The following is a 25,946-nucleotide window of genomic DNA, read 5'->3' as shown; positions in this document are numbered from 1 at the left end:
CAACATTTAAACCAATTAGCCCAATGCAACATAGTATGGGGCAAGGGAATCTCATTTCACTACACGAGACAGACAGTTCCAGACTAGTAAAACTGCTTCACCTCCTACCAGCACTGGAAACACTCACATCAGCATTTCAGCTTCTAGTCAAAATTAAGTCTATGGTAATACAGCACACAAGCCAAATCTTTGGCTGAGAATATAATGGATTCATTCTTACTGTACCATCTTGCTGATCATAAAGTATCTGGATCTTAATTCAAACTTTTCCCTGTTAGCTTTCTCTTCCCTATATTCATTCCAAATGTCAGCATATGGGTTTTATTATCTCTTTCAAGATCAGCATGGACTCTTTGCTACAATACAGACAAGTACTACAAACAAACATGCCTTAAAAGCCAGAACAAGCCTTTGCATGTATGTTTTCCTTACAATTTGCTCTCGCATCTCCAAATGGATTTTAAGAAAAGGCCACAATGTGCATCCTAATACCAACAATTTAAAGTAACCTTCACGTAATAACAAACAACCTTCACTGAAACTGTCTGTAGAACCTAAAAAATGAGATCAAAAGTGTTCCCGTCCTCCTCAGTGCAGTAAGACAGAACATTTATTGGCGAGACAACGTTTAACCAACAGCATTTTAACAGTTTGCTCAATCATATGTTTAAAAGACAAAGTTAAGACATGCATCTCAAACTTCTAGTGCTGCCTTTCAGGGTCCCAGTTTATCTATCCAAGGAGCTAAGACTATCATCCATGAATACTGAAATCTCTTAAATATTCACATTCACAGAACTCCTGTTTTGACATTATTCATGAACAGTTATCCCACTTAAGATATTCTAAACTACACTGTTTATTTTATCCCTGGTCTGCAAATAAATGGCCAATTTAAGGAAAACAGCAGAAGAACATGAAGAAGCACCTTTTATTTCAGCAAAAGCTTCAAATGAAAGGACAGTTACAAGCCATATCTGAATTAGGTCAGAAATATCTCAAGCAGATCTTGTCATCTAGTGCCAGGTAAGAACTACAGAAATATCGCATATCGTACTGCAGTTGAGCATCTGTTGACTTTATACCACTAAGGCATGGACAAAAAGACAAAGGTATTCTTTATTTGAACAAATTGAACTCTTGGCTTTCTTGTTACTGTTGCTCAGATCCAGGAAGAAAGGCCAATATTAACATCACACTGAACCACAGAGATAAGAACAGAGAATACAGATCCCTGAAGTTGTCCTCCCATTAATTATGTGACTGGTATAGAAATTACTTCCTTCCCGCTGTGATCTTAAGCAAAATAGGATCCCATTTATAATATATGAGCTCACACTTTCATCTCTTTCAGATGGTTAAATGTATCCCACAGCCACTTAGGAGGTTGTGTTCTCCCAGAGGCTGCCCATGAGACAGTAGCAGGGTACAGGCAGGGCTGCTGAGATCAGTGGCGATTCAGCAGCTCCAGTGATGCCAACAGTTCTCACAAATCCACCATTCTGACTGAAAGCTCCCTAGCCAGGCTAGAACTGCAAAATCCATAGGTATCTCTTGCCTTTCTAAATCAGCAGTTGTTTTCTACAGTAAAACAGCTACAACGACCTACTGCAACACACAGAGTTTGGTGGCAGAGAGTGCCAAAAAGTGCATGGCCCAAAAGTAACACATGCTGGAAGAATCATGTGGCTGCAGCAGCCTCTTGAATCATACTCTACCTGCAATCTTCGACACTTTCAACTGCTTGGCAAAGGAACAAGTCAAACAGGAAAGAACCAGGAAAATTGCCTTCTTTCCCACTGGACCTCGTGTTCATCAGAGCAATCAATGAAGCTTCAAGCTCAGCTCAGACAGAAATATCACTCAACTCTGAAATCCTGCACCCATCAGCAGCCTTTTAACATCTGCAGTATAGTACACTGCTACCAGTCACCCCTCAAAACCAGACACAGCACACATCAAAGCAACCAAGTCATCGCTCTCAGGAGCACACCAAGTAACATATTCAGATTCCACCAGTGCCACACTGTGCATTGCCTGATGACAGATGATTGCACTGGCAAGCAATACATTTCACTCCTGGTATGAGTTTGATGTAGAAGCAGAATGAGCTCTACAGCCTGGGCAAGTTAGGAAATCATGCTGCTGCTGCCCAGGCCAGTACATCAGATGATGTGCATTGTTCTCTGTACCAAGATGGCAACACATCACCTCAATTCCACACAAGACAGCTGCTTCCTCAGGTGGCAACTGAGCTTGGAAGCAGAAGACAAGATGAAGTTTAAAAATGCCTGCAGTATAACAGCTGGCAACCAATAGCAGGGCAGATGTGATAGGGACTCAGTGCAAGGGACATCAAGTATTATACTGCCAGATTCACACAACCACAGAAGTCACAATTGTGTTACCTTCATCAGTGACTAACCACAGGGTCCACTGATTCGAGCAGTGCCTTGAATAAACTCAATTACTCTGGCAGGTGACTGTAGCCAACTACTCCATTCACAGACCACCATTCTTCACAGTGCCCTCTGCCTTCCCTTTCTAAATCCAGAAACCGTTACAAACTACTAGTCTATTCCTTACAGATGTGCAGTTATCCCTTATACAATAGACAGTGTCTAAGACATGAATAATCTGGATATCACCATTTAGAATGTCATTAAAATTACGTGGGAGATAACAGCACCTTCCTTCACAGGGAATCAATTACGTGTTCCTCAATTATTCTGCAATTCCTCTGTGTACATTGAACTTCACTTTATTTACTACATTCACAGAAATGGAACTTAATGAGCGTGGGATGCAAGTAGCAAGTGGGTGACATAGGCAGTGAATTGAGGTAGGATGCCAGCTTATTCCACTCTAGGAAAACCAGATCTCCTAAGAAGCTGGCATAATGCCCTCTTCCTGGTAAATTTCACAAGAGTGGCTCTTGACCACAACTGCTGGGGGACCATGCATCATCATATGTCCCTCGGTGATTGCCAAAGCCACATGTTCCACTTGGCCAGAAAGCATTAGTGCCCATGGCAGAACTCAGAAAAGCCACTCAAACAGCACTGTTGCCCCAGAACAGCTTTAGCAATCTTCACTCTTAGTTCACCGATGACAACTATTATCTTGCAAACATACATCCACAAAGCACTAACAAAACAAAAGCTGCCCTAGTCAGTATAAGCAGGGACTCCCTCTGTGCAATTTCTAGGTGCAAATACTTCACATTACTTCTTCAAGGACAGATTTCATTTCAAAGGTCAATTGTCCATCAGGTGCCACTTATCTGTATTACAGTGCTACCCTTGTACTCTGCTTATGGTTTGTTCTGTATCTTCCCAGCTCAAACTACATATCATCTGCACAGAGCTGCACACATTGCAGCAAACAGCTACCACTGTTAAAGGCAGTGGTCTCCTCCAGTAGCATAATTTTCTGGAAGAGGGTTCTTGGACAAGTAGTAGAGAACTCTTCATCTGTCTGCAAGATATTTCTTTTGACATCTGCAGCAACCTACCTTACCACTCTAAGGACACTGAAAGCATTTATATGCTCAGTATCTGTTTTCTTTCTTTTACTTGGTCATCTTGTGTTCAACCTCATGGCTGAGTCTTGTCAGTCTACTTGCATTTTAGAAGCTTCTCAGGATTAACCATGCTGGCTGGAAGCAGACTTAGTAGTGTTCCAAGATGAAACCTCTTTACCCTTGAACCTATAGCAGAAAGATTAGGATGAAATTCAACACACCCAGGTTTCTAAACCCCAAAGCTGAAGAGCAACCACAACTACAGAAATTTTTACTCCTATGACTCACGATAGTTTTAAAATGTCTTGAACTTGTGAACTACACCAGGCCTTTCTTATTAATCACCAAACTTCTCTCTCCTTCAAAGGCTTGGGTTTTTTTTCCTAAGAACTGAAGAACTAAACACGAAGGTGACAAAATAACTCCACAGTCTGGAATAAAATGCTTGTCATAGTCTCTGATGTGAACCTCTAAATTGTGACTGCTGTAACAAAGCCAAGATAACCAAGGCTATCTTGGATTGTCCTACAACCACACCCAGGAATGCAACACATGCCAAAACTCAACAGTTGGTCACTGACGTAGGCACAGGAGAAATCACAATGCACACTGGATCAGTTTCTCACCGCTGGAATAATACGTTGAGGCGGGTTTGCTATAAATATCTACTTCTGTAGATAGAGGAGGAGATTGGAGCCAGATGTAGGAGATCCAAATACTAACTACACACTGAGTAAAGTTTCACTAATAGAAAATTAAGGAAGAAGAGATTCAGGAAGCGGCCTACTTAAAAGGAATAAAGCCTGTGTACTCTGAACTCTCATGAAAACAGAGCAAACAAGACAGAAGGCTGTGGAACAATTCAGAGCGGTTGGCTACAGATTCCCCTGTATATTACATCCTGATGCCTACAATCCTGTTACTGATTTTTATCTTTTCTAGATAAAACAAGCAAAATCTGCATGGAAAAAAAAACACCTTAACTGGTAGCAGATTGCCCCGTGACACATGACATGAGGATGAAGACAAAACAAGTGTGTCTGACATACTGCTAGGCTAGGCTAAGGAGCATCAGCAGCTTCCCTGGAGATACGAGTTTTGTGCTGCAAACCCAGCTCTGCAACAAGAGGCATTTCCACATTTTCTGTCCCCAAGAGGAGCTGTAAGACTTGCAGTTGCTCCACCTCATTCCTATCCTGCTTCTGCGGTGAAAAACCATACCAAAAGTTACTACTTGACAATGCACTCTGACTGAACACATGTTTTATTAAACTGAAATTCCACATTCCTGATCTACTGGTAATTTCCAGAATGAGATCAATCTTTAAAAGTTTCAGTATTTCAAACAGCAAGAGTTAAAACCTGGACACCAATTCCTGAGCAAATAGACCAATTACATCCTTCCTTATTAGATAATATGGCACAATAGCCAAAAGTAACTGAATGACCAGGTATATTAACATCTCAGAACACACTTAATATCTGTCCATGCTTAGGATCATGTTCATAGATAAACATATATATGATCTGCTCTGGTTTTTGCAGTGTAATTGTTTTTACTCAAGGGGTTTTTTGTAAGAGTCAAGACATCTACAGCAAGCTTGTAATCTTTTTCTTTCTAAAGGGATAGAGGGGTGGGGATTGTGCAGGATGGGGACATTTGACATACTAGTTTCCTTGATGCTGGCAAGGTTGGAAAGCATTCCCTTAACACTGGATAGTCTTGAGGTTCACAGTAGGAAGCTAAATTTCCCACTGGATAATAGCATTAAGTTACACATAAAACCAGTTACATAGGTGAAATTAAGAGAGCTGTGACATGTGAAGAAGCTCTTGGCAGAGCTCCCCTCCTCTCTGAAGGGAGACTCCAGAAAGAACCATAGGAATTGCAATACAACAGCAAGAGAGGCGACTGAACACCTCTGCTAAACCTAAGCACTGCAGTCTGATGCATGTTATGTAAAGTTAATCCATGCTTATCCCAGTGCAAAATCAGAACTGAGTCTTCTGAGCCTAATTCTCCCACGTACAATTATTTTGGGAATGGGGAAGAAAAGAAACAGTGTGCATTCTGAAGATACAGTTACTCACAGATTTTGAGAGCAGGCAATGTGTGTCAGTGTTACTGTCTATGCATTATGTCCTTGGTCTGAGGAGGAAAATATTAAGGAAAAAAAGCAGAGTCAAAAGAAATTACTTCATCATTAGCACAGCAATTGCTAAGTGGCACCTTATCTAGCTTTTCAAGTGGCTAATTATTGACAAGCATCACAGAAGAAATAGATCTGGAGCAGAAATCTGAATATTAATAGCATTATGGATCAGCTTATAGAGTATGTTTCAAAGTAAACCCAAGCAAGCCTCAAGCCTTCAAACTAGAAAAACATTCAAATTTCTCTACTAACTATAAACCCCTCTAGTGTTTATTTAAAAGGAATAAACTTCCTGAGGATGCCTCACAATTAATTTACAGTCTTTCATATAACCTCTCAAATTTCAAAACTCACAAAAGTCTGAAGGGTAAAAAGATGTGGAATTCAGTTCATAAGAAATGAAGGGGAAGTTTCCAAGCTTAGTTCAGGAAATAAACACATTTCTGAACCGATCAAAGAAAGCAGAACTTAGAGAGTACCTTGTCCTACCTAACTCAATACTAAGTGCTAACAAATACCTCCTTTAATAATTTGAATCCAGCTCACCTTGAAAATAAAAGCCTCTTACAAAACACTTCTACTTTGTTCTATAAGTTGTTGGTTTGCATAGTACTTAACTTACCATTTGAAAAACAAATGTCTGTCCACCGACCACTACCCACACAGACTTGGCCAGTTACACCACACACCAGTAAATCCAGATGATATAATTCTCCAAAATTCAGAGCATGAAAAGGTAAACCTCTGCAAGAGAGAGTGTAAAGCAAGAATGTGACTGTGACAGAAGCTTCGTGGGACAGCCTTGCCCTGAGACACTCCCTGCAAATTCTCTTCACCACCCACATCCCCTCACGGTAGGTACACAGATGTGACACGCAACAGGAAGAGCCTGGACTGCCTTCGTTCTGTGTCAGGTACACCAAAATGCTTCTGAGCAACCTGGGTCTTGGGTCAAAAAAAAAAAGGCTACATCCAAGGTACCTAACTCAGATCTGTAAGACACTGTGGTGCACACAAACCGAAGCCATCTTCAGCTGTCTGGTGTTGCACAGGTTTCCACAGCACCTGCATCAGCTCTGAGGCACCCGATTCCCAAGCAAATGTTTTGTAAGAGATTAATACAATCACAACACACCAGGACATCTCTGTTAGAAGCAGTAGCCGTATCCTGCAGTACAAACTCGTGCAGTTTACCGTGCCTGTCATTTCTTACCTTCCACCAGAAGCAGCACTGACACTATTTACATAAAATTTAAAATATCATCTACTGAACTCCTTTTGTTTTGTTTTGTGCTCATGAAGTCCATCCTCCTGTGACAGAGAATGGAAACAGGTGTTTTTAGCAGGCAATAACAGCTCTCTTCTTGAGTACAACAACCGAAGAGAGACCTTCAGTGACACCATGCCTTCTGTGCAAAGCCTGAGGAATTACATCACCGAGACAGGCCACCGCAGCTTCCTTGCTCGCTACAGGAGATGCCTCATTTCCCTCTGCATCTTCAAGGCATGTGCAAGGCTCAGCCAGCTCCAGCTGTGCTTGCTGATAACCTGAGAAAATTTGCAAGATTAGCTGGCAAGCAGCAGGGTAATGTCCAGGTGAAATGTTTTAAATCAGCTCTCACATGCATAAACTGCATAGAACTTAAACATGCTATCAACTGAATCAAGCGTTATTCATGAATCCTGCTCTGACCTCCGTCCAAGTTTGTCATATGACTGAGCTACCTTATTCTTCAGCACGCACCTATAAAAATAAGTGTGCAGAAGAAAGGATCTCTAGGTGCACTAGTAAGAGTTATGAGCCTAGACAGCAGGAATTTTCAGCCTGTTCCAAAGGAGAGCAATACTTAATGGAAGCACAGAGGCCTACAATCACACAGTTAAGCCCCAATATATATTTTTACAAGATTACAGCTGGAAAAATTCACCTGTCCTGAGAAGGAAAGAAGCCAAAGGCAGAAGAGATACCGAGACAGTCACCAAACATTCCCAGAACTTCTCACTTCAGCCTTGAATTGCAGAAGTCACTGGTGTTTTTTACCGTCCCCTTAACTGCCCACTAACTTTCAGTCAGCATGGTTTATCTAAGCAGTAAAGGCTGGAAAAGGGATCTGCAAATACAAAATACTTCCATGTCAGAAAACAAACCACAATATTTGGTTCTAACTACCAGGGTTGTTTGATATTGCTACACACCAGCTTTGGCATTTTTGTCCTGTTTTCCTAAATAAACTTGCTTATTCTATCAGGCCAAGCACACATTTGCACACATTAAAAGCACAGGAGCAGAATCCTCGATGACTGTATGAACCCTGTACGAGCTGTTACTGGGTTTATGGAGATCAAATAATAAGGTTCACACATCCTGGAAGAGTGGAGACTAATTATTCCTCTGAAGATTAGAGAGCACCCAGCTGCCATGAACCTGGTTGACAAAAGAGAGAGGTGAGGACTTTCAGACAGCAGCTCTGGAATAACATACTGCTGCCATCCACCGAGCTAAACCCCCTGTTCCATGACAAAAGCAGTCACTATAATATGTATATTCCTTTTCCAGATATTGAATGTAAAATATCCCATCCCTTTTCACTTGAATGTGCAATTATTTGACAAGAGCACTTGTCTGGATTACTAATTCTCTACTCGCACTAAGGCGTTAAGCAGTCCCAAAACAGTGGAACCATACAGCTCTAACTGGAGATGTGACTTCACTTTGTAACTGTATCAAATCTCACCTTTTGTAAGATGCTTTGAATTCAACACCTCCATCTTCTTTTAAGATGGAGACTCCAAGTCCAATCTTAACACTGAACGATGAATTTTTGCCAACGTAAGTGTTGCCTCTTTTTAAACTAGGAGAAGGATTTTACAGGCTCCAAACCTTGACTGCATAACCACAGACTGTAACATTACCATGGACTTATGCCCACGTACAAACAATTGAGGAAGTGCTTTCAAATGGTGTTACATGAGGTGATAAATTACATCAGGAATTTCAATATGAGGTCTCAATATTGAAAACACACCATACACAAGCTGTACAGTAACAAGATACTCTTATGATGTAGATCATCAGCAATCTGGGGGTTGTCTTATTCTGGTTTTACATACCCAAAGCTATTAAGATCATTACACCCCATCTATTGCACACTCCACATCTACTTTAGGTGACTGGTTCATTTTACTGGCTGGTACAAAAACACATCTGCACCTTTTCCTGCAAGGAGGCGGCACATCTTTATCTAAACTGAGTGAAGCAGGTGAATGGGATTGAAAATGAAACATTAGTCAGTCTTACAGGTATTTTATCTTTCTTAAATAGTGGTCTAAAGTTCATCATGGCATCTGCATTCCAGACTGGTAATTCACCTTGAAAGAAAGTTTCATGAGCTCCTGTGTAAACCCAACACAAGCCTAAAGTATCTTTTGCTGTGGTAGGAAATAATATGACAAGCAAAACAAGCCCCTCTTTCAGTTTGTTCAGAGGTTGTGGAATGGAGAAGAATAGAATACCACTTCAATACCAGTGCTTCAACTTTCTGTCAATGACTTTAAAACCACACATGCACCAAGTCAATCTGTAAGCTGAACATCAGTTGATGTAAACATAATTGGGGAATAAAACAATTTCCCTCAAGAGTCTTAATAAAACTGCTTCTTGAGGATTCACAGAATCATCACTCCCATTCAGAAAGTGGAAGGGCACCCAATCAACCTGAAAAGATGCTGCTTGAATGCCAAACTCAAGTATTGTGTAAAATGTAAGAGACAGTAATTGTGGTTGTCAAGGGTTTGGGGAAAAAATAGTGAGTATTCTTTAATTTCAGTATCCAAAAACAATTCTCACCATCACAAAACTGAAGGTTTAGGAAACATTGTCCAACCACTTCCCAAAACCTGGGGCAGCAGAGGCAGTGACTCCAAGAGGATACATTTCTAGAACTCAGAACCCACATACCACTACTTGTTCTATAATTAAACACCAAAACAAGATGTTATTATGGACACAATGTCTCTGACAATGCACCACATTCAGATGGACACTGGAATATCTTTTAGATAACTGAACTCAATCTAATCTGGAGCTGGTATTTCCTGGCCAACGATGACTAACTCTTCTAAACCATCATCAAGTATCAGGAAATACCCACCCCCGACATCAATCATTATTTAAACATATACCAAAGTGTTATGAACAAATTCACTCATAGCAAAATACCCTAGAGACAAAGGAGAGGGGGGGAAGAAAACAAAACATTTCCCACCAGACTTCAGGTAAGCAAAGGACAAAAATCAAGCCTTAATACTAACAGCAAAGCAGAAGGTAAGGCCAGACTTCCAGCTCGCTTAGTTTCACTGCAGAATAAGGCTGGGCTCTTGTCTCATGCCCTTCATCCACACATAAAAACACTTCCTGAATTCAACTGATCACTCCTATGCTGGGGATTATGGGTTAATGAAGAGCTTGCACAAGTACTGCATGTACTTTGTCAAGTGAGGACAAAGGTCTTCGGAGAGCTGCGTGCTGCTCCTCAGTGCCCTTCCCTCACAGCTTCCCAGGTGCACTGCCCCCACTGACTTCAGTCCTCAGCAACCATGCAAAGACAGACAGCCCAAAGTGCCTCCCTGCAAACTCCAGCCTCAAGGGGAATTTGTGCTGTTTTTCATCTCCATTTTCCATTCATTTAAAAAACAGCAGAGGAAACAAAGCACCTCTCAGCTGAAAAAAAACAAACCCAAAACACCACAAGCCACGGTATCAACCCAGTAAGTGAAAGGCAACACACATTTATATTCAGGAAGGCTCAAAAGTGGACAATTGTCCTCTTCATTTCTGTAGAAACCAAAATTAAAGACTCTCAGTAGGAAAGTCACAGCTATAATCCTCTCTTCCCCATCTCCCTGAAAGTACTCATGGAACATTTTCATCACAGTAGCCAACACACCACTACGTCGTGAATATTAAATCCAGCCTACCCACCAGGCTTCCCATGATTTCCTCTCCTATCCTTTTCCCATCTTTTTTCTCCCCTCTCTCCCCTTATAAAGGAAAAATATTTGCTTTAGAGGTGCCACAAGTGCACCAAAATCACATCAGTTTTACTTAGAATTACAAAATTGCGATAATCTGATGGAATTGCTATTAATTACTGTACCATCTTTCCATTACAACGCTACGTATTTAGCTTCAGTTGGCTGTGTTCTCCTGCAAGTCAGACACTTCTCCATTAAATCCTAAATTCCTAGCAAGTGTCAATACTTAAAACTTCTACCTTGAAGCAAGTCTCTAGCTTTGTATCAGTGGTGATCTTGTTTCAAAGGAGATTCTGGTCAGTAGAATCTACTGCCTCAGCAGAGCAGCTTTTTTTAAGACAAAAAAAACCCCCATGAAAAATAAACCTCTTATGGAAATTGATATTCATTTCCAACCCTTCTGCCAAAAGAGCTAAGCACTTATCAAATCATCAAATCAGATCTTCTGGCAGCTCTTTTAGTTGTAATCAGAGAGTGGATTTACATTCAGATCTTAGGGAAAAAACCAACATCACCACACCACACGCAATCCCTTTACTATTTCAGTTGAATTTGGAAAGACAACTCCTTTGCACTCATCTGGAAGCGTGTTACGTGTTACCAGTAAAATGAGATTTCTGGGGGTTTCTTGAGAATCCTTTCAGGACAGATTTCCTAGGCCAGCAGCCTCCGTAAGCAGAGTGCTACACCTGGGAAAACACATCCAAGTGTTGGTTCAGATTTTAGAATGCATGTCAGTGAGCAAGTTAGTCTCACCTTCATTAGCTGGCATGATACCCCCTGCATCCCTTGTATCAAGGAGTTCTTGAAATGGAACAGCCATGTCATTGAGATTAAACTAGTGACACTCCTTTGAATTGGGAAACCTGTGTAACGTGCAGCAATAACCCAAGTAACCCAGAAGCAGTCCTCACCTAACACCAACCACACAGCCTCGTAAGGGCACAAGGGAGTTGCTCCACAGAAGAAAGCTCACAAGGAGACATGCAGAAGAAAACACAGCTTTAAAAACAAACCGAAAACTCCCCACCAAACCAACCCTGGAGGTGGGGGAGCAGCAGGAAAGGAGGGGGAGGAAAAAAGGAAAAATGGAAACAAACAAACACCAAAAAATGCCGCTGAAAATGCATCATTCTACATTCAGAACAGCTGCGCCACACTGAGCAAAAGAACCTGCTAAACTGTATCTGCAGAGCAAGAGCAGTTTCAAACTGCTTAGTACAAAGGTCTTACAGAAACTGAGCGTCCATAAATTACAGCTTTGCACACATTTCATTTTACAGCGTGGACTTTGTCAGGACTTGAGGCTTTCACAGAGATGTGTTTCCGAGTACACAATATGCGGAAGTGCTGTAGCTGATACTCCTCTTCTCTGCAGACAATCACGTATCAAAGGTGCATCGTTGTTTAAAATGGCTCCAGTTCTTAAGGATGAAGATACTATTCCCTGTCCTGCCTTGATCTCAAGGGAGGGACACACTGTCCTCCAAAACATCCTGTCAGGAAAGCAGCAACAGGCATGTAAATTTAGAGATTAGGATAATAAATACGGTTTTGCTGGTTACGTATTTCAGCTTCCAGAATAATTACATTGAGGCTTTTCTAACCAAGCCTTGTTCACTTCAGAAATCCTGGCAAACATATCCACTTGTGCAGCTACAGGGAACTAGGAACGATACATTTGCTAAGCTCTGCATGTGGTGGTCTTGTGTGGAAGCCTTCATTTCTTACATCCATTCTGCTTTGAAGCTCCATGTTCCCTAAAAGTGGTTCAGCACAACAAAATAAGGATTTACTGTTTCTTCCAAGAGAGAGATTTGGAATTTATCAGGATATAGTCCCAGGTCTGGTCACTAAGGAAACTGTATTCATCTGTTTAGGAAAGGTGGGATGTTTACTGCTTCTGTGGCTTTTTCCATGTTTTCTCTTTTAGAACTACATCCCCAAACCTGGGAGGGGATGCCCACGACATAAGGAACGAGGTCAACAGCTATTTTGATCAGGCTTATTTTCCGTGTCTCTTAGTAGTGGCACCAAGTCCTTATAGAACAAGCTGTTCAGGTCAATAATGAACTGCAGGGCTCCTAAATGAACTGGTGCTATTTTACCAATTTCTCCATGTGCCATATTGGTCAAAAAAGTCTGATCTTCTCAAGCACACAATTAACAAAAGGATTGGCCCAGACTACTTGAATGGTTAGCTCAAATGTGCTTGTACTGTGTGTTTATTATCAGGCCTTTATATTTAGTCTCCCTGAGATAGAGCACCGATCTTTGCATCTTTCTTTATGCAAATGGAGAGCATTTTTTCACATGATTTCATTTTTTTTTTTTAGTAAAATGTCTACTAAAACCTACACAAAAGCTTCTTTCAGTGAGATTTCATTTAGTGCTATAAAAACGTTTGCTGGAGTGAGCCAGTTGGACAAACCTGCTCTCGTATTTAGTTCAGTTATCAAGTATCAGACAAGATCTTTTTTTCCAGTTCAAGCTCTTAATACATTAGATAAAACACATTACCTCAGTTTTTAACATCAGATTAAAGTAACAGCTGAAAATTTTTGAGGGACAGGATGTCATTTTATCAAACAGCAAAGAGAATTCTGCAAGCGACACAGAGCAAAACACAGAGTCAAGACAAAGAGACAGATCTGAGCTCATCTGTATTAAATCCTAGTTCAAACAGTGAAGCACACATACATACTGTACTTTTTACACAATGACAAAGCAAATCACACGAGCCACACTGAATGTGCCAGATGTCAAGACTTACAGATGCCAGTTACATTCCTTACAGTGTACACATGCTCTTTCCTATAAAGTCAAGGAAGATGGAGATCTCCAGTTTTCAGGAACTGAAAGTATTGCCAAATTCAAAAATGCTATTTTAAATCATGATAAAACACGTTAGTAGGTGGAAAAGCTTCGTAAACATACACTTTTAGAAAGCAAAGCTATATTATGAGCTGCTACTCTGTACAAACTTGCAGCAAATAAAGAATTCAATGACTTGTAACGAAACTCTTCCGCTTTCCTTGTATTTTTAGGGTTCAATTAAAATTGCACTGAGCAAGACCTAAGTGCAGAATTTAGCTCTTGAGGTTGAATTTCAGATTGAGTAACTTTTATCATAAAACCTTGGCTAAATTTTCACAACCTCCTGGCTTGCTCCCATGCTTGCAACGCTACAGCTCACATATTAAACCGTGCCATACTTATCCCTATTTTAAATGAGAAACCACCTCTGTTAAAACACATCTTAACTGTACTGCCACTTCAAAATCCTCAGCAAATTACACAGCAGTCACCCTATTGCATGTATTGGATGGAGAGCTGACTGACTATTGTCCCTTTAAAACAAAAACCAACCCCATTTAATTCCTGTCTGGATTTAGACATCTGGAATCAAGTACATCCACGAGGAAGAACCACACAGCTGCAACTGTGTAAACATTTTTCCTACAGATTCCCTGCCAAGAGCCATCTCAAAATTCTAAGATCAATTTAATAGACAAGGGAAAAAAAAAAACCCTAGAGTCACACAGGCAGACGGAATTTAGGTATCCACACTTGGGGTGAGAGGAATTCCAGGACCAACACACAGTCTTGTCTCGGATCACATTTTCCAGATTCTGTTTCCTATGAACTTCTAGGGTGGAGCTGGTGTTTCTTTAAATTGGTATAATGATTATCACTGATTTTATCATAAGAATTTCTGGCATCCACTTCAAATAACAATCCAGCAGACAAAACACATTCCAGCTTGCATTATTAGGACTAAAGCAGGAACCTCTTTCCATTGACATATTCCTTCCAACAAGGGATCATCTAAGCAACTGCCAAACTGATTGCAGTTGATTGCAGTATGATGATGCAGGAGGCATTTAGGTATGTTTATCAACAGAAAGTGCTGCAGCAAATTTAAACCTTTAGAAGTTTGACTTATAAATAGGCATGTGAATTTCTTGATAAAAGAGTACCTTGGAACCCATAGAGCATATGGAACAATATTTCCAGATTCAGGACACCAGGAGAGAGTTTTGCTGCTTTTTTTTTTGGTTAAATCTATCCAACCAGTCTGCTTTCTCATACTAACTTGTGATTGTGCAATTGCATCACCTAAATGAATACACGTGGATATTTATCAGTGATGCACTAATAAAACCCACTCTTAGCTGTGCCAAATCTGCCAAGCCTACATCGGTAAGAAGATAACCACAGAAGCCCGTGAAGATGTTGTGCGTGTAGAGGACCATCTGTGTCAAGTATTAGTGGTCCCATGTTAAGATTCTGCACAATCACACTAATCAAGGTGCTTTTTTTGTTGTGGGTTTGGGTTGTTCATTACATTATGTACATTATTATGTGTACATTAATGAGCATCTTCATTCCAAGACTTTCTATAATGTGAAGGCTGTGATGGCTTTGAGTCATACGTCACCATTCACAAAAGAACAAAGCCAATTTGGACTCCGATTTCTTGTATCAAATGCTTGATATGGCTATATATGCAATGCTAAACATACTCCCCAGCAGTTCCATTAAAGCTATTTTGGTTACCAAGAAGCACAGACAACTTAAGGAGCACTCCTCTTAGCCTTCATCCTCAAAGGCTTTATATGTCTTCCAAGTCCATTTTTTGTGCAACCATTAACTCCTGATAAAACACTTCTATAGATAGGAGCTGCAAACCAAGACTATAAGAACATCTGAAATGTTGAAAAACAGGTGCTTAAGCAAGCAATAGCATAAAGGGTCGACACTAGTTCTGAAGACTTAAAGACAGCTGGAAAAGTTGCTGCATTTTCAGGAAGAAATAGCTTAGAAACAGGGCTGACTGTACCGAGCATAGCAGACCACAGGTTCAGTAACACAGGGTTAGACAGCAGTGACCCTGTCAGTTTAAGGGGCAAATGATTACATGAGTCATGATTAAAACCACTTTCACATTCCTTGCCTCATTGAACTCTGACATCAAGTAACATTTAAATAATGTACCAGAGCTGTGAAAAAAACTCCTCAATACTTCAGGCACCCTTACAATTAAACGTTTTAGTTTTGCTTTCAACTTCTCCTGGACTTTGATAGCTCTCTCCAAACAGCTTTGTACATTTTTAGTCTAATCACCACATTTCAATAGCAGTATGCTGCCCAAGTCTGGGTACAAGCAATCTACCAAGAGCCAACAGCAGTATGAACAGGAGTACAGGGATGACGTGCTGGAATGCAGACATCCTTCTAGCAGATCTGTCTGTTAAACCGTTTTGAACAAGAGATTCCCATCAGCCCATTTCTTCAGCCTGTCAAGGTCCCTCTGGATGACAGCACAAGTGTCTATTGTGTCATCCACTACTCCCAATTCTGTATCACCTGCAAACTTGCTGAGTTGTCCCATCAGTCAGATCATGAATAAAGAGTCCAGGCCCTACTATCAACCCCTAGGGTATACCATTAGTAATTGGCCTCCAGCTAGACTTTGTGCCAGTGCTCACAACCCTTTCAGCCCAGCATTTCAGTCAGTGTGCAATTCAGCTCACTGTCTACTTATCCAGCCTGTATGTCACCAGCTAGATTGTCAGTGAGGGCATTAAGGGAGAAAATGTCAAAAGCACTGTTGAAGTCAAATGCTCCACTCATCCACCAGCTTCTTCATTTTGTCACAGAAGGCTCACAGGTTGGTCATGCACTCACTAGCTCCCCTCTCATAAATCCATGATGACTGTTCCCAATTATCTTCTTGTCTTTCATATATTTGGAAATGGCTTCACAGGAGAATTTGCTCCCTCAGCTTCCCAGGGGTCAAGGTGAGGCCAGTCTGTAAATCCCCAGAAACCTCTTGCCCCTCTTTGGACGCAAAAGTAGCATTTGCTTTCTTCCTCAGGAATCATCTTCAATTGTCAGTTCCAAAAATAATTAGAGTGGCTTTGCTACAACATCACCTCCCTCAGCACTCATAGGTGCATTCTGTCAGGTCCCACGGACTTGCTTGCAGCAAATGTGTTTAAATGTCCCTTATCTGGTCCTCCTGTACTGAGGCTAAGCGGTCATTGCTCCAGCCTTCCTCACTAGTCTCTGAAGCTTGGGACTCCAGAAGGCAAATCTTACCCATAAAGACCAAAGCAAAAAAAGCACATCGATCCTCAGCTTTCTCCACGTTTTCCCTAGTCTTCCTTTAGCTGTTGATCTACTTGCAGAAGTCCTTCTGTCTGTCTTCCATTTCCCTGAACACTTACCTGAAAACTGAGGTCCAAAACTGAGGCCCTCCCAGTCACACCTTTCCTACATTCCATTGCTGTTATTCCTTCCACATACAAAAGCAGGAGATGCAGCTTGTTTGGGTTCAAGAGAGTACAAAAGGGAAGAGATACTTTGTGAAAAACCTCTTATTAGGCATATTCTAACTTAATTTTAACACGACACAAGCAAACCAAGGAAACCTTAACCAACTGCTTCAAATCAGCTTCAAATTGCCTCTCTACTCTGCATAGCTTTACAAGTAATGATGGCTGAGTTTCATGATGGCTAAGTTTGCTCCTGCAGTCAAAAAAACTCTGCTTGACAGATGTGATATGCACTGGAATGAACGTGATTAGGTAGGGAGACAGCTGTCTCCTCAATAGTAGGACAACTTCCCTGTTTATAAGAGTGATGAAAGTGAATTGTTACTTTCAGGAAACTGAAATGATGCATCCCTGTGGTTATATTTTCAAGTGTTTTAGAACATACAGCTCTTTCATGTTATGTATCAACCCATACCTTACAGCCTGCCTTGCATTTCTAGGGCACCGTGCTGTCACATATATGTCAAGAGGTGAAGTGTTACAACATATAATCTCTGGATAGTATACATTAAAGAGCTCTGACTGTACACAGCAAATGACTGAGCTGCTAAATATGCACATGCTGCAGCCAGCTTTTAAGCCACAGGATAGTAAATGTTGCACTCACATTTAAAGGCTGCTAGGAGCAGTACTGAGATTAAGTGACAAACCGTAGGGTGATAAGCTGGTTTAAACAAAGTGTCTCAAACAAACAGCAGCAGCAACAGCTCCAGGGAAGCACAGAACAACTGACACTAAGAACTTGACATCTGTCAAGACAGTTGAAATTCAGACCATCTTTACACTTATGCAAGACAATATTCTCCCAAACTTTAGCCTGTCTCAAAGTGATAAATAATTTCCATCCTCGTAAGTGAGACAAAACCCCTGAATTTTATAGAAATTCAGATACACTTTAGTTGTCCATCAGAATTCTTGACAGCTATGTTTAGCTGAGTAGTTTAAAGGTGGAAAACATCTGACAGAGGCTGATAAGAAGTGTCACGTATCAAAAACTAATTCTTGGTGCAATAAGAAATGGCTCTAGGACTGCACATCACCCTTTTCCCTCCCTCAAGTTCACAGGCAACTAGCCCACTCCACCAGTGTGGCAAGAACCACCAGTGTGCACATGCCTTTCACCAATTAATACAACCTGAACATTCCTTTCCTACCACTCCTCTTCCTCCTGTACCTAGGTATACGTTGTACCACGCTGCTGCTGTTCTCTCAGGCAAGCCTCTCCAGCTGGAGGCATCGCTGCAACTGTTAAAGCAAAGGAGTCTGAACAACTGCAGAAGCAGCAAGAAAAGAGAGAGAGAAAAACAGTACATCCTTAACCAGTTCCCTGCAAATCAGTGGCTCACAAACTGATTTAACAGGTTTACCAAAAAAGCCTTTGAACAAAGTTTTAATTAAGTCTGTTCCAAAACAAGCACCCATTTTGGCTCAGTGCTCTAGGTAAAACTCCAGTGCATTTACATGTATAATCAGTTCAGTGCAGCCTTCCCTCTTTCCAACATAAGTAGTGCTATTTTTGTTTGTCCCCAAACCACACTAAAACTGAAACACTCAGCATGCAGCTGTTTCATCTACTGATTTCCACAACCAGATCAACAAAAGCAGAACGGTAGATGAAGAAATGCTGGGAGTGGTACCTTCAGAAGCAAGTCAAGTAAGGGGTTTTTGTGTCTGTTTTAGTAGGGAATATAAATATCTGCCTAAGTATTTTTGCTAGTGAAAATGCACCACACCTGTACAAATCAGTGTATTTTTTAACCTTAACCCATCAGATTTCAAACTCCATAGAACAGATACCAAAATATGCGAGCGGAAAAGAAAAATAAGGTTCTACAAAAACTTGTGCTGTTTGTTGAAACAGTGTTCATGTACTGGTTACCATTAACTTCCATGAATCCAAAAAGCAAAATGGTTTTCTCCCTCCAAGAGTGAAAATGCAGCTATTAATTCAGGTGGGACCCATGACATCTCAGGCCTCCCTAAAGGCGAGCAGACACAAAGATGTGCCTGTATCAACACAGCCCTGACCAAGTATTCCAAAGCCTGACTTGAAACACCACTATAGGTCACATCACTCAGCATTTCACACATCTCAAGTAGCATTTGAGCACGGAAAAGCAAAGACTGCTCTCTACCTCTACAACTTCCTTTTGCACACATGCAAGGATAAAGTGCGATCGTCTGACAAGAAGCATTCCTATGAAGAGATGATCCAAATAACTGTTTGCACTCAGCAACCAGCAGATACACAGCTTCAACAGTCACAATATTTCATTTCTTGGCAGAACATACATGTAGAAAAACCTTCAGCACCGCAAAGCAGAAAGTTCTCCCTGGTGATCCACAGGTCAGACACGGCTCAGACAGCTCCACCTGCTCTTTTACTACTTTGACTTCTGGAGAAGGGGAATTTAGTTTGCAAAACAGCAAAAACTAGTTCACCTAACTAGTGTAAGCGATCACTTCTATGCTGTGGACCATTTCATACATTAAATGCTGTTTCACAAAGAAAATGTCACTGTTGTAATCAGATCTCACTCTTATTTAATGGCCACTGCTAACAATCATCAATCAAAAGACCAAATCTCTCGTACAGCAACCTGTTTATGCTACGTAAGTGTGGGGGATAAAAATGAAGTTCAAAAAAATCTAGGTACTTTTAGTAGTGGGAATGGTTTTCCTGCTACTTATTTCTAATTACAGCATTCCCAAAACCTCTAATTGAGCTGACTAGCTGAAGGCCCTACCAATAGTTTCTTATTCTGTCTTATAGATTTCACTATCTAAGGACAGGAAACACTTCCTTAATTATGAGTTTCTCTCCAGGGATGAAAATATCATAGGTTAGACTTCAATATGAAAAGTCAGCAAGAAGATCATCACAGCTTTCCTCCTGAGCACTAACTGGGAACATTAATAGTGAGCTCTGCAAGGCTGAATTTCTCACAGGACTTGCTTATGGATGTTCCATTTCCAGAAACATCAATATGTTAAGGACAATGCTACTAAATATGACAATTGAAGCCCTCACCAGATCACCTGTCAGCATTAAATCATACATAAGTGTGCTGTGACTTCTGTGCACAACTGATGAGGAAAACACCAGCACTAGCTATTCACAGAGGGGAAAGAGAAAACTCAAAATAAAAGGTCTTCAGGTGCTGAATAGTGAAATTTCCTGCTAGCTTTCTCAAAGCATTTTGCTGGTTTCATTAGAGTTTTACAGTTTGAAGTGTCAGGATCAATATGAGCAGCATGAGAAAACTTAAAACAATGTCCTCAAAACACTAAATTACAAGTGAAATGAAGAAACTACAACCCAAATGCACGTATTTTATATTACACTGGTTAACACTGAACGAGAAAAACTGGTTTGCCAAAACGGACAAAAGAAAAGTATTAATCACCCAGTCAATGTTTCCCCAACTCAACTTCACTAAAATGAACGTGCTGTTTAGTCAGTCCTTGAGGAAAACCCAGTGACTGTGCAGATCAAGCTATTTCAAGGGGTCTGGAGTTTCCCTTTCTGAATATAAGAAGGGTGGAAAATGGCACATGCTGTGACAACGGAGGAGACAGAGGGGGCACAATGCTTGCACATCACTAAGGATTTGAACTCAGCACAGCTGAAAGGTTTGTGTGATAGCTGAATATCTGAAAACCTCAACAACAGTTTTGAGAATAACAACAGCCATCAAGATGCAACACTACACCAGTAAAGCTGAACCCCATCTTCTTCAGGATCTCCAAACTTTCATGACTATCTCCTAGAGAAGATCTTTAGATCCTTTCCTCCATCCCCCCCAGCTTTTTCCTTGTTGTTATAAAGTATCTGCCATCAACTGGAAAGCTTTGTCTGGAAGTAGATGAATGTATTCTACTGTGAAATTATTAGCTCTTCTGCTTTTTCAGGAACTTTGGAGCTCAGGATAATAGTTCAAACTGTAAAGGCATTAGAGATGAGAACTTCCTGAGACGAAAAGCACAGAGACAGTCAGAAATCTCACTCCTGGGAGACAGATACAACCTATGGAAGTACAGATTTTTTCCAATCCATCTTTCTTTAAAAAATCCAAACAAAACACCAAAAAAAAAACCCCACAAATCACCCAGTTTACTCAGTTTGAAATAGTTTCCAAGATCCAACACTACTGTGTAAACACAGACTCGAGACCTGCAGGATATTCCCTTAAGACTACAGCATCTTAGAAAACTGTTGTAACAATCAGAAAAGGACAATTCTCATGTTTCCTACACAACATATTCTGTTCTCTCCTAATGAGGATCAGACCTACTTTCTGTTGTCAGAATTGCATAAAATTTGAAGAGGACATAAAAAGGAAGATGAGTATTACTATTTATGTCCCATTTTTAGATACCTTTGGCTATGAAAAGTCAGCTTCTGTTCAAACACACCCCCCACTGCTTTTCTCCCTTCTCATCTCAGGGAGAAAATTCTTCAGCCTTAGATGTGAAACATCATAAGGCAACACCTTTAAAGTAAAATATTACTAGCTTTATAAACACTCGCTTGCTTAAATATTGGTCCTAAACTACTTTAACATCCATTTAAAGGAGAATTTTTACAACGCCTTTTTTCCCCCAGAAATGAAATAAACAAAAAGCAGCCTGAAGATGAATCAAGCTTTTTAATTCATCTGTGTCTATATATAAACAGAGGGAGAGGGAAAGAGTTACTGTTTGGTTTAGAAACAACCACACATGTAGCATTCCAAGGCTGTTCATAAAAGATCTTCTGTGAGTTCTGTGCCTCGAGCCACCTTTGGACGTTTCTAACAGGGCTTTGCGTACAACAGACTTAAAAGGACTCTCCAAAGTTATCAGCTCATGGCACATAACTATTTTCAGCTACGTTACATGGGGCACCTGATAGGTCTGACGATGAAAATTTAAAGTTCTGACCATAAAACCAAACAACTTATAAGGTTCCCCTGTTCTTCCCGACAAACTCATCCAACAGAGGCCGATTTCTGAGTAAAACCACGGATAAAATTCCTGTTTTCTACAAATAAAGCATAGCAGTACTTTGCATCATGCCACCATACACTTCTTGGGTTGATATGACAAGCGTTGGGTTTTTGCTTCTATTTAATCCGCTGTCATCTTTCAGAACAGCCTCCTCCCAAAGGAGAAAAGATGTTCCACAAACTCACATGGAGAAGGCACCATTCGAAATGTTTCTCAGCTCTGCCAGGTGTTAGTTGCAAATGCCTAGGCAGTTACTTTCTTAATGCCTGATTTAAATGAAATCAAATATAGTTAAGCTGTAGACTAAGAAAACAGCTTTTAAACTTCCCTTATTTCTGTAGCCTGAATTTATGGTAACAATTTAACTTTACGTCAAATCCAAACTCAAGTTGCAGTTGCAGAGGTCTTTATGCATACCACATTTCTCTCTTCAAAAAGCAGATGGAGAAAGACAAAAGCTCATGAGTGGGAGGAAGCAACACAGAAAGGGAGGAATGTTACCCGCTTGCCAAAAATGTGCCACAGCTTCTACAATGCAACATTAATAATTCTGCCTAATGCAAATGCAATAAAGGTCAGCAATTTATATCCAGAGTCAATCTCTTTTCCTATTACCGGACAAAGAACACTATAGCCTTTTTTCTTCAGAATGACTCATTTTACTATACCTTAAAATTGAATCTGAGGTTTCTAACAACATTATTCACAAACTGCTTTCAGATGTATGGGACGAAATATTGTTTTAAAGACTCTGGTGTGCTGTTTCTGGCTTTATTTCCACGAGTTTGGACCACGTTTTGTGCTAAAAAAGCAGTGGAGTACAATAGGTTTTTCGATTTCTTTGGAGAAATGAGCACCACGCAACACTAAACTCCATCTCCCAAGAGTCACTTTAAGAGAAGTTCATCTAAACAACTTAAAATAGATTAATCTGAAGCATATCCTATGCACTACTTGAAGCACATATGAATCAGTTCGTATCTGGTAGAGAGGAAAGGACAGGCTTTGACTTGCACAGTTTAGCCATAACCACACTGTAGAGATCCAGTAGAAAAAGCAGGATGTAAAATCAAATCAGTTCTATTGTGCTCAGAAGCAACACTCCATGGATTCTAACGTTTGCTTCACGTCTTGGGCGCTCCTGCAACAGCCTTACTTGCCGTTCAGCAGATAAAGGAAGTGCTCCCAAGTCCATTTGTAATGCAGGGTTTCTTACATTACTAATTTGAGGATTAATCAGATCATATATAGTAACACAGTAATGAAATCTTTCTTTTCTCCTCCCTCAGAAGCCTCGACAACACAAATACAGAACAGACAGAGGTGCAGTCTCCCTTTTTCTCTAGTAAGCTCTGAGCTTTTGTCACACAAATTGCTGTAATCACAGACTATTACCATGGTTCCACAGAGTTAAAGGCATGAAACCCTCATTAAATTTAGGTGTCATCTTAAATTCAAGTGAGTTAAGTGTTTACTTTTGCCATCAGTTAATTGGATTAACAGGTAAATAGGAGCCCAGCAGGGAAAGGAAAAGGAGATGCTTCTATTTGTGTCCAGCAGAGATTAGGGTTAGGCTTAACACTGCTTGTACTGTACTTAAACCTGGGAAGAAGATGATTTAACAGTAAAATCAGCTAATACTAGAAAGTGACAGATTCAGAGGTAATAACAAATGACTAGTTATGGAGACAGATTCCTTCCCACATTGAACTTGTTTCATTCTGGATTATGAGGAGTCAAACGTAACACCTTGTATATACACAAAGGAATATAGACTAAATTTCTCTCACAGAGACTATCTTGGATTCTAGTTTTGCTCATAAGAAAGTGAAGATTAGGTGAATAGTTGATGCTGCAAGAGAGACAGAAGAAACAGCCTCAGAACGTGTGTCTGCACGGTCCCTCTGTGTAGGGGAAGCACCATCAGCAGCCCACTCACCACTTCTCTTCACATTTATCACTCAGTGGTTACCTACAGCTCGGGTGCTCACATTTGAAGAGAAGCTTTGAATTCTGAGGTCCTCAACCTCTGACACACATGAAAACTACAATTCTTATAGCCAGGCTATACCTTTGAAATATATAAGAGAAAAAACTAAGCAACATCTAGGTCATAATTTAAATGACAAAGACTTCAAACTTCTTTTCATCTTTTGCTTTTTTCCTGCTAGATCAGGTAGCTGGCATTTGATACTAAACTAATGTTTGTAGCTTACTTTTAGCCACAGGAATAATTTGCCAAGGCATATGAGGAGAACCCAACATTTCAAGTTTAAAGAAAATACAGAGAGGGTGATTTACATCATAGGCTACAGTTCAAACAAAACACAGCTTGGCTGCTCCAGGTCTACTTTGAGTAAGCTTTTACCACAGATGATCACCAAAAGAAACTGTATTGCATCTCATTTCTAAGTATAAAATAGGGTGACCTACTAAAAGCCATGCAATTAAACTGCATTGGGTTAGTCCAAAACAGTGCCCCTAGGAAATACAACGAGGAAAACGGACACTCAAGGTAAGCCTTACCTAAGCACAGAGAAGTGAGGTGTGGAGACAGAGGTGGATGTCTGTGCAACAGAGATGAGACTGACTGCATTTTAAAGCTACCACCTTTCTAACTTTAAAAAGAAACAACAACAACAAACAACAAAATCCCAGGAGCTGTTGGGAGGGTGAAGGCAAGGAGATAGGCTGCAATACCAAGTCCCTAATACCTCTAGGCTAAATGAGCTCAGGAGTGGTAAGCCTTGCTGTAAGCTACCACACACCAGCTAATTCTTTTGCTTTCTCCAAGCACTTCTTAAGAAGCATTCTTTTCTTGGGAGAAATATTTCAGTCCTACTTCTGGCCAAGTTCATTAACACCATATGCCCAAACACACCTCGACCTCCTGGATAACCCCACATACTTGATAAGGTATCAGAGTCCCTACCTCAGACAGAGAGGGGACTCTGTACCTTATTACCTTGATAGGGAATTTCATAAAGGCCAACACTTGAGGCATGCTCGGCACAGGCAAAGGGCAAACATGCAGCCAGCTCAATACCCGACCCCTAACCTGAGTCACCAACTGCAAGGAAGATGGTCTGTTACATAAAAAAACTTGGAGAGGATACTAGTCCAGATTCCACAGAACATTTAGTTACTCTGAACACATCTATTTAATTGGAGATGTGTGGAAGTACATATTCTACACCACTGAGCTTTATAGAGCTATGTGAATGACTGCTATGCTCTGCTGTTAAAGAAATATTGCTCCTTTTCACTCTACCAGGATGAAGCAGAGATATCAGAAAGCAAAGTCTGGGTTGTTGGGGTTTTTTTGTCCAGAGAGAGGAAAAACATTACAGCAGCTGCATTATCTAAGAGTGGACAATTCTAAACTTGGGATCCACTTTCTCACAGCCCACTGTTTGCAGACTGAATCAATACCCAGAGACAGACTCTCATTATCTAGGACAGAGGCAGGCTGAGCTATAGTGTACATATTGTCCCGTGAAACAAAGCCTGGGACCCACCCAAGCAGAGTCTGTCCAAAGCCATTGCTCATAAAGCCAAGGAGCTACAGTTACCTCACAGTCTCCCTCTTATTCGAGGGAGCCCGCCTGGGTGTAGCACCAGCTCCACGCTGACTCCCCAGCACTGGACCCACTCTGGGAAATGCAGGGGTAGCAGTGTCCCAAGCACAGCTCTCCTCTGAGCAGCCCCTCTCACTTCCCCTCATCCCTGCCAAAAAAGCAAAAGCAGACTGGGAAGCCCAGAGACAAGACACAGCCAAAGCAGCTCTACAAAAGCAGCATCTCAGAGACAAAGCCAGCAGTGTGCTCCAGCGCAGAGTGGTCGTGCAGCACAGAGCTCTGCTGGGTGCAGAACCAGCTGGGTGTGGAAATGGTAATTCTGCATGGA

The 25,946-nt window shown here is 40.9% G+C and overlaps 1 protein-coding gene across 14 annotated transcripts in view; it reads right to left on the bottom strand.

Annotated features, from left to right (window-relative positions):
- NUMB (NUMB endocytic adaptor protein) overlaps positions 1-25,946 on the bottom strand; it is a 92,028-nt gene that overhangs the window by 48,375 nt on the left and 17,707 nt on the right. For 2 of the 14 annotated variants that reach the window (XM_061998732.1, XM_061998738.1), the window contains exon 1: positions 6,299-6,462. The exons of 2 other annotated variants lie outside the window; for them this stretch is intronic. The gene's annotated coding sequence lies outside the window, so the exon portion shown is untranslated. Of the gene's footprint in view, positions 1-5,614; positions 5,673-6,298; positions 6,465-24,566; positions 24,723-25,946 lie in introns of those variants that run through there. 10 more of the 14 variants (XM_061998741.1, XM_061998745.1, XM_061998742.1 and 7 more) reach the window with 8 other exon arrangements.

Source organism: Colius striatus, chromosome 6 (assembly GCF_028858725.1).
Source record: "Colius striatus isolate bColStr4 chromosome 6, bColStr4.1.hap1, whole genome shotgun sequence".
In the NCBI taxonomy this organism is placed as follows: Eukaryota; Metazoa; Chordata; class Aves; order Coliiformes; family Coliidae; genus Colius; species Colius striatus.
The sequence above is the reverse complement of the archived record's forward strand: the minus strand, read 5'-3'. Positions and strand labels throughout refer to the sequence as shown.